The sequence below is a fragment of the Cervus elaphus genome, chromosome 21 (genome assembly GCF_910594005.1).
Source record: "Cervus elaphus chromosome 21, mCerEla1.1, whole genome shotgun sequence".
NCBI classification, from domain to species: Eukaryota; Metazoa; Chordata; class Mammalia; order Artiodactyla; family Cervidae; genus Cervus; species Cervus elaphus.
Genome location: NC_057835.1, coordinates 27,012,874 through 27,028,501, shown reverse-complemented (window position 1 = coordinate 27,028,501; position 15,628 = coordinate 27,012,874).

Below are 15,628 nucleotides of genomic sequence, written 5' to 3'. Positions count from 1 at the left end.
TGAGAGTTGGAAGTGTAATGGTGCCTCACATAAGCTGTGGAAGATTCCTGTTTTAAGGTGGCAGCATTTTTGCAAAGGTTTAACTTTTAGTTTAGTCTGTAATTAGAGAACTCTCATCTTTTTCTTGGAGCCCCTTTCAATGTGGTGTTCATGCTGTTTCTAAAAACACATAATTGACCTGCTGTTTGTATCTACACACACCTGGTGACATTTCTAAGATCACTCCTGTAACCAGATTTTCATGTCCTAGGAATGTGCATTATGTAAGTAGGTTAACAGCCTAAACCATGCCCTATTTCAGATTTTAAGCTATGTCAGCTTTTCCCACCCCAGAATTACGTAGTGGTGATAAGTGGCTGTAATAAATACACACCCTTAGAAACATCTTGAAGACCATTTTGTTTACAGAATGCAGGCAGACCAGTTCAACTATTCCCAGTTTCCTAAGTTACATTAACTTTCACAGGAGTAAAGTGCACCTACTGTTGTATTTTCTGTCCTGAATCCTTTCACATGCTATTTCTGTGGTTATTCCTAACCTCGACATTTACTAAAAGAGCTTCAGGTTAGCACCAGTCAGTGCTTTAAGGGACCCTGAAAATTCTTTCCCACTCTAGACAGCGGTCTGCCCGTTTCCTCCTCTTAGTGTTTCTGTTATTTTCATGTGAAGCCACTCACTGTTCCTTGTGCTTATCCCTCCCTGGAATGCCTGCTTTCTCTGCTCCTGCCTCTGAATTCCAGGGCTTCCCAGGTGGCGCAGTTGGTAAAGAATCTGCCTGCAATGCGGGAGACCCAGGTTCCTTCCCTGGGTCAGGAAGATCCCCTGGAGGAGGAAATGGCAACCCACTCCAGTGTTCTTCCCCAGGGAATCCCAGGGACAGAGAAGCCTGGCGGGCTACAATCCATGGGGTCACAAAGAGTGGGACACGACCGAGCATGAGCATGCCTGTGAATTCCACATGCCAGAATCTTACCATCCTCTGCAGATGATGACTGCAGCCGTGAAACTAAAAGATGCCTGCTCCTTGGAAGAAAAGGACTTGGCTGTGACAAAGAAAAACTATGACAAACCTAGACAGCATATTGAAAAGCAGAGACATTACTTTGCCAACAAAATCATAGCTGTGGTCTTTCCAGTGGTCACGTACGGATGTGAGAGTTGGACCATAAAGAAAGCTGAGCACCGAAGAACTGATGCTTTTGAACTGTGTTGTTGGAGAAGACTCTTGAGAGTCCCCTGGACTGCAAGGAGATCCAACCAGTCCATCCTAAAGGAAATCAGTCCTGAATATTCATTGGAAGGACTGATGCTGAAGCCGAAGCTCCAATACTTTGACCAACTGACTCCTTAGAAAAGACTCTAATGCTCGGAAAGATCGAAGGAAGGAGGAGAAAGAGATGACAGAGGATGAGATGGTTGGATGGCATCACTGACTCAATGGACATGAGTTTGAGCAAGCTCCGGGAGTTGGTGATGGACAGGGAAGCTTGGTGTGTTGCAGTCCATGGGGCTGCAAAGAGCCAGACATGACTGAGCATCTCAACTGAACTGAACTGAGCCCTTTCTTCTTCTTCTTCTTTTTTTTTTTTTTGACCTCACCATACAGCATATGGGATCTTAGTTCCTCGACCAGAGATGGAACCCACGTCTCCTGCACTGGAAGCACAGAGTCTTAACCACTGGACCACCAGGGAAACCCTCCCTCTAGCTGTTTCTTGATGATCACTCTTCCATTCACAGTACCTTCTCAGCTTTCACCCACTAAAAAGTATCTTATTTTCCCTATGAACTTTTATTTGATCTTCTCAGGGATGTGTCTGTTGTTTTTTTTTTTTTAATTCTTTTAAGCCCCTGAATTCAAAGCTCTGTCCATGTAGTCTGTATACAGCAGATAATGAACATATATTTGTTACCTCAAGGGCAGTGATGGCTTTGACCTTTCTCAGCCATCTTAATAATTAGGACACATAGCTTAACAGAAGTACTCTTGATCCTAGAAAAAATTTTATATGACGGTCGTAATGCTCGGGTTATCTTTGTTCTATAGAAAGGCTTATTTGATACACTGAAGACTGTGTGATCATACTTAAACCTCACATTTTGTTCTGCCCTGCTGCATTGAAATAAGCAAATTCTATAATAGTGTACCCTTTCTTCAGAAATCACTCTAAACATGTTCACTGCAATGGACCAAAATTAGAGAAGAACCTTTGATGATTCCAATTCTTGTAACTTTGTACTTCAAAAGCTCTGTGGAATTGTTAGCTCTGTTTAAACTTTCTGGAAGTTGAGTGACTATCTAGAGATAAGTAGGTAGGGTTCTTAAGATGTTACTATGTAACAAGTACTATGATAAGTTCTCATAATAGAAATTATTATTTGGAAATCTTACATCTTATTCAAATTTTAGTTTGCATTTACCCTCAGCAGTTAGGCCAGTGAGTAAAAAACCACTCAAGGAGAACCTTTTTTTTTCGTTTATTCTACACACAATGAGAGTCAATTTGTGCTCAGTTGTGTCCGACTTTTTGCAACCCCCATGGACTGTAGCCCCCCAGGCTCCTCTGTCCATGGGATTCTCCAGGCAAGAATACTAGAGTGGGTTGCCATTTCCTACTCCAGGGGATCTTCCTGACCCAGAAATCAAACCTGTGTCTCTTGTGTTTCTTGCATTGGCAGGCAGATTCTTTACCCCTGGGCTACCTGGAAATGAGAGAGATTGGTAATCCTTTCAGATCGAGATGGAAAAAAATAAGAAAGGACATAAAATTAAATAATACCATCAAACTTGATGCATATAGTGAATAAAACTTTGTCATTTGAAGGAATACATCAACAGTCATATGTATGTCCAGGTATTACAAAATCTTTTAGGTGTGTGATCATAAATAAGGTAAACACATTTTCAAAAGGATAAGTGTTAAGGCCACGTCCTACTAATAAAATTAGAAATAAATAAGAATATGACTTCAGGAACTTCCCTGGTGGTCCAGTGGCTAAGACTCTGCTCTCCCAGTGCAGGGGACCTGGGTTCAATCCCTGGTCAGGGAAGTAGATCCCACATGCTGCAACTAAGAGCTTATATGCCACAACTAAAGATCCTGAATGCTGAAACTAAAACCTAGTGCAGCCAAATAAGTAAGCAAATAAAATACATATGCATATATTACAAAAGCGCCAACTCCAGGGACTTCCCTGGTGGTCCAATGGTTAAGACTGCGCTTCTACTGCAAGAGGCATGGGTTCAATCCCTGGTCAGGGAACTAGATCCCATGTGCCTCAACTAAGATCCTGCAACTAAGACCTGGCACAGACAAAAAAATAAATATATATATATATTTTTAAAAAGCTATGACTTTAAAAAATAGGTAACGACTGGAAAAGTAAGAAACATCATCCTAAATATTCCGTGGATAAACAAAAAAATCCAAACTGAAATTACATGGGGAAAAAAGCCATGAAAAGAAGAATGTGTCATATTAAACCTCCAAAGTCAATGTTTAAGTTATGCTGGAAAAATATTAGGACTTGAAAATTCTTCATTATTGAAAGAGAAAGACAGAAGATAAAAGAAAGCTCTCTTTAGCTATGGGGAGACTGGTAGCTAGCCTCCAAATCCACTCCCTTACCACTGTGAAAGAACAGTAGCCGGGCTCATGGCATGTCTAGCTGGGGCCAATTACACTGCACCCCTAAAACCCCCTTGCAGCTCAATTGGCTGTGGAGCTACGTTGTCACCAATAAAACATAAGTGATAGTGTTACACGCTGCAGGGGACCGACGTCACATTTCCTATCCCCTCCCCACCAGCTGGAATGAGGGCAGGGAAGTGACCCAGTTTTAAAGAAGCACACAGGACATTGCTTTAGAGCTCTGTCAACACACTTTCTGAAAAAGGTCAGAGAGGAAATAATTTAGGTTTTGTGGGTCAACTGATTGCTATCATAACTACTCATTGTGGCTACTGTCACTCAAACGCAGTCATAGACAAAATGTAAACCAATCAGCATTGTTGTGCTGCAGTTAAACTTTATTACCAGAAGCAGGCAGAGCCATCCCTCACATAAGGACTTACATGGCTTCCCAGGTGGCTCAGTGGTAAAGAATCCGCCTGCCAGTGCAGGAGACACAGGTTCGATCCCTGGGTGGGGAAGATCCCCTGGAGGAGGAAATGGCAACCCACTCCAGTATTCTTGCCTGGGAAACTCCTTGGACAGAGGAGCCTGGTGGGCTACAGTCCACAGGGTCACAAAGAGTTGGACAGGACTTAGGGACTAAAACAACAACAAAGAACTTAAATGTCCTTAGATATGCTGATGTGACTTCCTATTCAGACCAATATGGTGGATTACATGGTTAGATTTTCAAATACTGAACTATATTTGCATGCCTTGAATCAAAATCACTTTGGTCTTGATGTACAGTTTTTTGATATGCAGCTGAATTCTATTTATTAATATTGTGTGAAGGATTTTTTTGCATTAACTCTTGAAAGGAATATTGTTCTTATAGTTTCCTTTTCTTGTAGTGTCTTTGGTTTCCATATCAAAGTACTACTAACTTCATAAAATGAGTTGGAACATGTTCTCTCCTCTTCTATTTTCTGGAATAGATTTTGTAGAATCTGTGCTTTTTTTGTGTCTGTGTGCTAATTTTTCTTTAAGTCTGGGAGAATTCTCCAGTGAAACCATCTGGGCCTCAAGATTTCTTTTGGGAGAGTTTTTAAATTTAATTCAATTTTATTAATACTTAAAGAGCAATTCAAATTATGTACTTTTTATTGAGTGAATTATGGTCATTTATATTTTTTGAGGAATTGTTCTATTTCATCTAATTTCCCAAATTTATACATATATTAATAGAGTTGTTTGTAATATTGTTTATGTTTGCAGAGTCTGTAGTAACATTCCTCATTTCAGTCTCAATATTGGGAATTTGTCTTTTCTCTTGATAAATGACAATGTTGCTAGAGGTTTGTCAATGTTGTTGATCCTTTCAAAGACCTAGATTTTATTCCATTGATGTTCTCCCTTGCTTACAATCACATTGTTTTTTGATCTCTATTATTTCCTTCTTTAAGCTTCTTTTGAATTTATTTGCCCTTCTTTTTCTAAGTTCTTGAGGTGCAGGTATAGACTATTGATCTGAGACTTATCTTTTTTCCTAACATGAAATTTGGGGGTGAAATCTGCCTTCTTAGCACTGTGCTAGCCGTGTCTCACAAATTTTCATATGCTATTTGCATGTCAGTTCTATGTTGTTGTTGGTTTTCATTTCCTTTGAGATTTCCTATTTGACACATGGAATGTTTTGAAAAGTATAATTTAGCTTCCAAGTATTTGGAGATTTTTCCTGTTATCTTTCTGTTATTCCTTTCTAGTTTAATCCCACTGTGATCAGAGAACACACTCTGTTTGGTTTCAATTCTTTTACATTTGCTGTTTTGTTTTTGTTTTTGTTTTTATGGAGGGGCTTCCCTGATGGCTTAGATGGTAAGGAATCTGCCTACAACGTAGGAAACCCAGTTTCAATCCATGAGCTGGGAAGATCCCTGGAGAGGGATCTACTCACTCCAATATTCTTGCCTGGAGAATTCCATGGACAGAGGAGCCTGGTGGGGTACAGTTCATGGGGTCAAAATTTATGCAGATTGTCTTGATACGTTTCATGGACAATTGAAGAGAATGTGTTAGGTGGAATATTGTCAATGTCAATTTGATATGGTGAATAATGGAGAACAAAGAAACATGCTGAAATATACCCTTAAGTATTTGTTGTTGTTCAGTTGCTCAGTCGTGTCTGACTCTTTGCAACCCCATGGACTGATGCACGCCAGGCTTCCCTGTCCTTCACTATCTCCTGGAGTTTGCTCAAACTCATGTCCATTGAGTCAGTGATGCCATCCAACCATCTCATCCTCTGTCACCCTCTTCTCCTCCTGCTCTCAGTCTTTCCCAGCATCAGGGTCTTTTCCAATAAGTCTTTGCATCCAAATGAGTCTCTTTGCATCAGGTGGTCAAAGTATTGGAGCTTCAGCTTTAGTATCAGTCCTTCCAATGAATATTCAGGCTTGATTTCCTTTAGGATTCCTGTAAGTATACAATCAGTAAAAATCCAGATGGGGGAACATCTACAGATAAAATGGTCCACATGCATCAACAGATAAATTGTAAAGACAAAGAAGGGAGGGAAAGTCAGCCTGTAGATTAAAGGCTTAAAATATACACCAGCGTAAATAATGTATGATATTAACCATAGTGTCCAGGGATGGACACATGGGTGATAAAAAACACTAAAACACACACAAGGAAGCGATTACTGTCAAGTCAGGGTAGCAGTGACTTCTGGAGAGAGAGGACCGGGATGGAAAACATGGAGGGGTTACCGAGGTGGCTGGCAAGGTTTTATTTATTAGCTTGTGGTTTTCTTTCTTTCCTTGGATGGCAGTTACAAGCAGCGGTAGGCTGGTGTGTAACAGCTGACTCTCCAAGGGGGAAAGAAAGCCGTGACTTGTAGAGGTTCCTGATCTCCATCATGTAAATACTACCACCGTGGCCAATTTCAGGCTACCAACATGATGTCATTGTGGGGCTGGGAAGAGATTACACAAACAGCTCTTAGGGGCTGTGTGAGCTGGCGCCAGCGCAACACTGGAAGGGTGTGTTCCTTATAATAATTCACTCCACTGTACGTTTATTTTTTGAAGATTTTAAAGTTAAAAAGATTAAAAAAAATTTGCCCTGGCTAAATGGCCGACTCTAGGACTGGAACAGGAAATATATAAAAGGAGCCTAGAGCATCTTTTTGTGTCAGAAAGTACGGAAGTGTTTAAAATGGAAATAAAAGCCCCATAACAATGAGGGTGTGTCAAAGGGAAACAGTAGCAAATTGAATGAGTTTCCATAGCCAAAGCTGGATATAATTTTAGCAAGAAGATAAAGTAGTATTGGATTGTAGCCCAAAGTTTACTATCCATGACTACATATTGATGTAAATAAATGGAGGGGGAATAGACATATCTCCTGGGCAGAAAAATCCAAATAATCTGTGTATCCACACAACCACATAATTCCCTGCCCCTTAAGTAAGGACGGCACATAAGGACCTCTTTCTAATGAGGATAGTATGGAAATGGGGTAAAAATAGAGACTTTAGGGAAACCTGACAAACACAACCTTAGCCAGATGCGGAAGTGCAGCATGAAGGAGGGTAAGCTGTGTTGATGCCACACACCCGCCACATGATGTGATGGAACGCCAGTCGACTCGTGCCGTCTTCCTTCCAGAAACCATCGTCCCCGGGTAAGTATGAGAAAAACACCAGACAAGCCCCGAATAGGAGACACTTTACAAAATACTTAACCTGGACTCCTCAGAACTGTCCAGGTCATCAAAAATAAGGACAGTCTGAGGATCTGCCCTAGGCAAGAGGAGCCTGAGAGCGTGTGACAACATGCAATGTGTCTGTCCTGTGTGGGATCCTGGGTGTCTGGCAGAGACATTGGTCTCAAAAGCTGAATGAAGCAATCCTGTCACGTCCAGAAAGAAACCACTGACAGCATTCGTTGCTTCTGATAAAAATCTGCTTTCAAGGGAAAAGTGAAATTTTGGAAACTTTTATCCACACCTTGATGTTGTGGCTTCTCATTACTTTCTGATGAGATGAGTGGTTATATCAACAAATGTAATTTTTTGGTATTGTGTAATGAAATGTGTCAACATCTGGAAGGTTTGCATAACTCAGGGAATTTTTTTTTTTTTCAAGTGACCAATGTTACAAATTCATACCTCTGTAAAAGACCCATTCAGTGTTCAAGAGAGACCATTGGATTTTAATGTTATGGAGTACAAAAAGTACATTGTTACAGTTTCAAATTCTACATGGCAACTAACATTTAAGAAACTACCACTTGCCAAGTTTGGATATAGTTTCAAAGTAGAATAGGCACAATTATTTGAAAACACTAATAAAAAAAATGCAGCTGTGCCTATCTCTGAGACACTAGTTTCCTTCAGATAGTTCATCCACAACAACATATCACAACACACTGAATGTTCAAACAGGTGTGAGGAGCTGGTTGTTTTCAATTAAGCCTCAACCTATAGTTAAAAGTACTTGCAAAAATGTTAAACAATGTCACTCTTCTCACTAAACTGTTTCGCTTTGCAAAAGAGTTGGTTTTTTGTTAAACAAATAAAAGCTCTATTCCTGGAGTAGAGGCAAAAACAACAACTATAGATCCATGGGGGTGGGGTTGTTTCTTTTCTTTCTTTTTTCTTTTTCTTTTTTGAGGGGCCAATGTCTTCTTGCAGGTAACAATAGTCAGGCACTGCTGTTGGGGCACATTGAGAGGAATGCAAGGATAATGGCCGAGCTCCCTCTAGGAAAACTCCTCCGTCCCTAGTAAAGTGGACAGACACGGCTGGCTCTTCCAGCATCTTGCCTGGGATGTAGCTGTGATGCTGAGGCTGGCACACCAACTCAACCTTAAGTCCTCTGACAGCTCCGACCATCTCCTTCTATATTTCATGTTACATGGAATAACCCTTCATCACTTATACTTATACTTATATCTTAATTAGCTATTCTGTGATCTGTGATAGAAACCATTCCACACTGATACGTGACCTCACACATCTGGGAACAGGGAGGTCACAATCCTCCAAAGGATGGGAATTCTTTTGTGTTTTTTTTTTTTTTTTGGTAGATCTAAATTTATTTCTCTTAGCTTTTATTTTGAAAAATTGCAGACCTACAGAAAGTTTCCAAGTACAGTGAAGATCCATATAACCTTTACGGAGATTCCCAGTTATTTTGTCACGTGTTATTCCTCTCTCTGGAAAGGACAGGAGTTCTAATGTCAGAGTCGCCCAGTTCTGACTGGGTGAACTCCCTTTCTCTTCCTTCTTCGTCACCTTAAGACCCCTCAAAGTGATGGCCATGGGGTGATAAGGACTTACAGAGTCAGAAAAGCTAAATTCAGGATTTGCACGCAACAGGACAGGGCCCTGAGTGTCCTGTAGCATCCTCTGCCCACTGTCCCCCCGGCCCAGGTCCAGGAGCAGAGGTGAGGGGTGCACAGCTGTGTGTGTGATGTCGCCACCTTCCTCCGGTGACTCCCAGTGAGTTCTGAGTGGTTTAAAAGTTGGGGAATAATCCTTTGTACACCGCTTATAATTGCTATTAAGTCATAAATTTCCTGTAATTAATAGGACTAAGGACCAGTTGATGGTGGTGGTGTTTTTTCAGGGTTAGTCAGTGGAGTAGCACGCACACCTCATGCATCACATGGATGTTTGACAGAATCGGTGTTTGTCCAGGGACAGCCTCATACCTGCTGCACCCACCCTCAGGGACCTAGCTCCTCAATCTTTGCGCTGCTTGTGCTAAAACAGCAGCTCTAGATAATGGATAGCCCCAATTACTTTTCCATTAACTTCTAAATGTTGGCAGATACCCCAGAAATACCTTGGGACTTCATTCAAAATTTAAAACTATATATATACATATACATATATATACACACCTAGTATGAGTAATATTAGATACATATATGTATAGTTTATACTACCTACATACATATTTATATTAGTATTACTAGTAATATATACTAATATAAACATGTACATATCGAGTATTACTACTAATATAAACTATATATATGTATGTATCTAGTATTACTCAGCCATGTAATAAATATATTATATATTACTTAGCCATAAAAAAAGAACAATGAACTTCTGCACTGGTAAAAACATGGATGGACCCAGAGAATATTATGCTTAGAGATACAGCAGACAGAGAAAGACAAACACTCTGTGATACCACTTATCTATGGAAGCTAAAAAAGAAAACAAATATATATGCAAAATAGAAACAGACTCACAGAGACAGAAAACACACCAGTGGTTACCAAAGCAGAGAGGGGAGCAGAGAGGGGCACATTAAGGGCACAGGATTAAGACATATAAACTATTATATATAAAATAGATAAGAAACAAGGATATACTGTACAGCACAGGAAATTATAGTCATTGTCCCTTAATAACTTTTAATGGAGTATGAGCAATAAAAATACTGCATCACACTGCTGTATGCTTGAAATGATTATATTATACATCAACTATACTTCAACTTTTTTAATGCCATAATATTGAAACATCCTGGAAGGAGGAAAGCTACCTTTGAGAGCCTCCTGGACTTTCCCTAAATGAGAAATGAACTTTTTTTCTTAAAAAAATTTTTTTAAACCACAGAGGACCCTGAAGGCAGTCCTGGCTTTGCCCTCCTCAGCCTTATGTGTTAGTTACTACTTAGTCATCAAGTCCAATACTGAGGACTAACAATGAGGTATGATGGATTCACCTATTGTAGACTCCTATTCACTTATCAGTTTCTGATCCTTCCTCATCACTACCATGCAGGCCAAGGGGGATGGATAAAGTCTGTAAGTTTAACACATCAACTGATCACTCTCTAATGAGATCTCGTGAGTTCTAGACTTAATCATCTTCCCTTAGTCAGATCAGTTGCTCAGTCATGTCCGACTCTTTGCGACCCCATGGACTGCAGCACACCAGGCTTTCCTGTCCATCACCAACTCCCAGAGCTTGTTCAAACTCATGTCCATTAAGTCGGTGATGCCATCCAACCATCTCATTCTCTGTCATCCCCTTCTCCTCCTGCCTTCAATCTTCCTCAGCATCAGAGTCTTTTCCAATGAGTTAGTTCTTCGCATCAGGTGGCCAAAGTATTGGAGCTTCAGCTTCAGCATTAGTCCTTCCATTGAATATTAAGGACTGATTTCCTTTAGGATTGACTGGTTGGATCTCCTTGCAGTCCAAGGGACTCTCAAGAGTCTTCTCCAACACCACAGTTCAAAAGCATCAATTCTTCCACACTCAGTTTTGCTTATGGTCCAAATCTCACATCCATACATGACTACTGGAAAAGCCATAGCTTTGATAGTAGGCAAAGTAATGAGAAACACTGGGCTGGATAAAGCACAAGCTGGAATCAAGATTGCCGGGAGAAATATCAATAACCTCAGATATGCAGATGACACCACCCTTATGGCAGAAAGTGAAGAAGAACAAAAGAGCCTCTTGATGAAAGTGAAAGAGGAGAGTGGAAAAGTTGGCTTAAAGCTCAACATTCAGAAAACTAAGATCATGGCATCCATTCCCATCACTTCTTGCCAAATAGATGGGGAAACAGTGGCAGACTTTATTTTTCCGGGCTCCCAAATCACTGCAGATGGTGATTGCAGTCATGAAATTAAAAGATGCTTACTCCTTGGCAGGAAAGTTATGACCAACCTAGATAGCATATTAAAAAGCAGAGACATTACTTTGTCAACAAAGGTCTGTCTAGTCAAGGCTATGGTTTTTCCAGTGGTCATGTATGGATGTGAGAGTTGGACTGTGAAGAAAGCTGAGCGCAAAAGAATTGATGCTTTTGAACTGTCATGTTGGAGAAGACTCTTGAGAGTCCCTTGGACTGCGAGGAGGTCCAACCAGTCCATCCTAAAGGAAATCAGTCCTGGGTGTTCATTGGAAGGACTGATGTTGAAGCTGAAACTCCAATATTTTGGCCACCTGATACAAAGAGCTGGCTCACTTGAAAAGACCCTGATGTTGAGAAAGATTGAAGGCAGGAGGAGAAGGGGATGACAGAGGATAAGATGGTTCGATGGCATCACTGACTCAATGGACATGAGTTTGGGTAAACTCTGGGAGTTGGTGATGGACAGGGAGGCTTGGCATGCTGCAGTTCATGGGGTCGCAAAGAGTCAGACACGACTGAGCAACTGAACTGAACTGGAAGTAACGTCTTTGTTAGCAAAGTAATGTCTCTGCTTTTTAACATGCTTTCTAGATTGGTCAAAGCTTTTCTTCCAAGGAGCAAGAATCTTTTAATTTAATGGCTACAGTCACCATCTGCAGTGATTTTGGAGCCCAAGAAAATAAAGTCTGTCACTGTTTCCATTGTTTCCCCATCTATTTGCCAAGAAGTAATGGGACCAGATGCATCGATCTTAGTTTTCTGAATGTTGAGTTTTAAGCCAGGTTTTTCACTCTCCTCTTGCACTTTCATCAAGAGGCTCTTTAGTTCTTCTTCACTTTCTGCCATAAGCATGGAGTCATCTGTGTATCCGAGGTTATGGATATTTTTCCCGGCCATCTTGATTCCAGTTTGTGCTTCATCCAGCCTGGCTTTCACATGATGTCCTTTGCATATAAGTTAAATAAGCGGGGTGACAATATACAACCTTGACGTACTCCATTCCCAATTTGGAACCAGTCTGTTGTTCCATGTCCAGTTCTAACTCTTGCTTCTTGACCTGCATACAGATTTCTCAGGAGGCATGTAAAGTGGTCTAGTATTCACATCTCTTTCAGAATTTTCCACAGTTTGTTGTGATTGACACAGTCAAAGACTTTGGCATAGTCAGTAAAGCAGAAGTAGATGTTTTTCTGGAACTCTCTTGCTTTTTCCATGATCCAACGGATGTTGGCAATTTGATCTCTGGCACCTCTGCCTTTTCTAAATCCAGCTTGAACATCTGGAAGTTCATGTACTGTTGAAGCCTGGCTTGGAGAATTTTGAGAATTACTTTGCTAGGGTGTGAGATGAGTGCAATTATGCAGTAGTTTGAACATTCTTTGGCATTACCCTTCTTTGGGATTGGAATGAAAACTGACCTTTTCCAGTCCTGTGGCCACTGCTGAGTTTTCCAAATTTGCTGGCATATTGAGTGCAGCACTTTCACATCATCATCTGTTAGGATTTGAAATAGCTCAGCTAGAATTCCATCACCTCCACTAGCTTTGTTTGTAGTGATGCTTCCTAAGGCCCACTTGACTTCGCATTTCACAATGTCTGGCTCTAGGTGAGTGATCACACTATCATGGTTAACTGGGTCATGAAGATCTTTTTTGTATAGTTTTTCTGTGTATTCTTGCCACCTCTTCTTAATATCTTCTGCTTCTGTTAGGTCCATACCGTTTCTGTCTTTTATTGTGCCCATCTTTGCATAAATTTTTCTCTTGGTATCTCTAATTTTCTTGAAGAGATTGCTAGTCTTTCCCATTCTATTGTTTTCCTGTATTTCTTTGCATTGATCATAGAGGGACTTTCAATCACTGAGTACGTTTCTCTGTGTGCTGGAGACTCGATAAATGGATTTATATATTGATATTTAAAGGTTCATTTGCATTCACTTAAAGTTTTAGAAAATATGTTATTTTTTAAAATTATAACCTAAAAGACCAAATTTTGAAGTTGACTGCATTGTTTCGGATCCAGGGATAAAGGACTACTGAAAAGAGTATTTATATTGAACTAGTCGGATGAGAACAGACCCAGTTTCCCACCCAGTCAGTCTCTCCCAACAGGAAGCTTCCATAAGCCTCTTACCCTTATCCGTCAGATGGCAGACAGATAACTGTCAGATAATGGCAGACAGATAACAGATAATCACAGATAACTAACCAAACTGACCACATGGACCACAGCCTTGTCTAACTCAAAGTAACTATGAGCCATGCTGTGCAGGGCCACTCAAGACAGATGGTTCATGGTGGAGAGTTCGACAAAACATGGTCCACTGGAGAAGGGAATGGCAAACCACTTCAGTATTCTTGCCTTGAGAACCCCATGAACAGTATGAAAAGGCAAAAAGATAGGACACTGAAAGATGAACTCCCCAGGTTGGTAGGTGCACAATATGCTACTGGAGAAGAGTGGAGAAATAACTCCAGAAAGAATGTGGATATGACTGGTGATGGAAGTAAAGTCCAATGCTGTAAAGAACAATATCGCATAGGAACCTGGAATGTTAGGTCCTTGAATCAAGGTAAATTGGAAGTGGTCAAACAGGAGATGGCAAGAGTGAACATCAACATTTTAGGCATCAGTGAAATAAAATGGACTGGAATGGACGATTTTAATTCAGATGACCATTATATCTACTACTGTGGGCAAGAATCTCTTAGAAGAAATGGAGTAGCCCTCATAGTCAACAAAAGAGTCTGAAAGGCAGTACTTGGGTGCAGTCTCAAAAACAGAATGATCTCTGTTTATTTCCAAGGCAAATCATTCAATATCACAGTAATCCAAGTCTATGCCCCAACCACTAATACCGAAGAAGCTGAAGTTGAACAGTTCTATGAAGACCTACAAGACCTTCTAGGACTAAAACCAAAAAAAGATGTCCTTTTCCTCATAGGGAACTGGAATGCAAAAGTAGGAAGTTAAGAGATACCTGAAATAACAGGCAAATTTGGCCTTGGAGTACAGAATGAAGCAGGGCAAAGGCTAACAGAGTTTTGCCAAGAGAATGTACTGGTCATAGCAAACACAGTTTTCCAACAACACAAGAGACGACTCTACACATGGACATCACCAGATGGTCAAAATCAGATTGATTATATTCTTTGCAGCCAAAGATGGAGAAGCTCTATACAGTCAGCAAAAACAAGACCAGGAGCTGACTGGCTCAAATCATGCATTCCTTATTGCCAAATTCAGGCTCTGGGAAGATCCCACATGCCGTGAAGCAACTAAGCTCATGCTACAACCACTAAGCCTGTGCTCTAGAGGCCGGGAGCCACAGCTATTGAGCCCATCGTGCTGCAGCTACTGAAGACTGCATGCTCTAGAGCCTGTGCTCAGCAACAAGAGAAGCCACCACAATGAGAAGCTCACACACCACAACTAGAGTATAGCACCTGCTCACCACAACTAGAGAAAGCCTGCGTGCAGCAAGGGAGACCCAGTGCAGCCAATAAATACATAAAAGTGTTTCCTTTACAGTCTCCTTCCATTCCTCAGAACTAGAGATTTTCTGAAGTCAGAGTCCTGGCTCTGGACTCCTGCTCAGCTTCTAAGGCCCCATGGGCATTTGCTTCCAGAACAGGAAGAGGCTGGACAGCCAGACCTCCAGCACTGTCCACTGGCCCCATTACCAGGTCACCAATCTTCAAGGGTTGAGAATTGTTCCACTGGGTGCCAGCACTGCTGGGATGCCTCTTCTGCTGGGTGAGCAATTGTGGCATCAGCTCCTCAGTGGTCTGCATGATCCCTTTGGGAAATTCCAATCTAAGTACATAATCCAGCACTTAAGCCACTGAGACTCAACACTTCCAATCTCCATCATGAGAGATGCTGGGATGCTTCTTATAAAATGAATGCTGGGCTCTTAAGAACACCCTCTGTAACTGCTGAGTTTCAAATTTCCCGTTTTCCCCACTACCTCCACTGAGTCACCAGCAGCCACTGTGAATGCAGGCATGCATGCTCAGTCATGTCCGAATCCTTTGCAACCCCATGGACTGTAGCCCACCAGGCTCCTCTGTCCGTGGGATTTCCCAGGCAAGAATACTGGAGTGAGTTGCCATTTCCTTCTTCAGGGGATCTTCCTGACCCAGGGATTGATCCTGGGTCTCCTGCACTGTGGGCAGAGTCTTTGTCATCTGAGCCACCAGGGAAGTAGAAGTTCATGAGAAGTTCTTGCTTCATGCAGAATTAGTCCTAAGAGTCCAAACACTGGGGTCTTTAAAAAAAAAAAAAGAAAGAAAACTTTATTTATTTGGCTACACTTGGATGGGATCTTTAGTTGGAGCA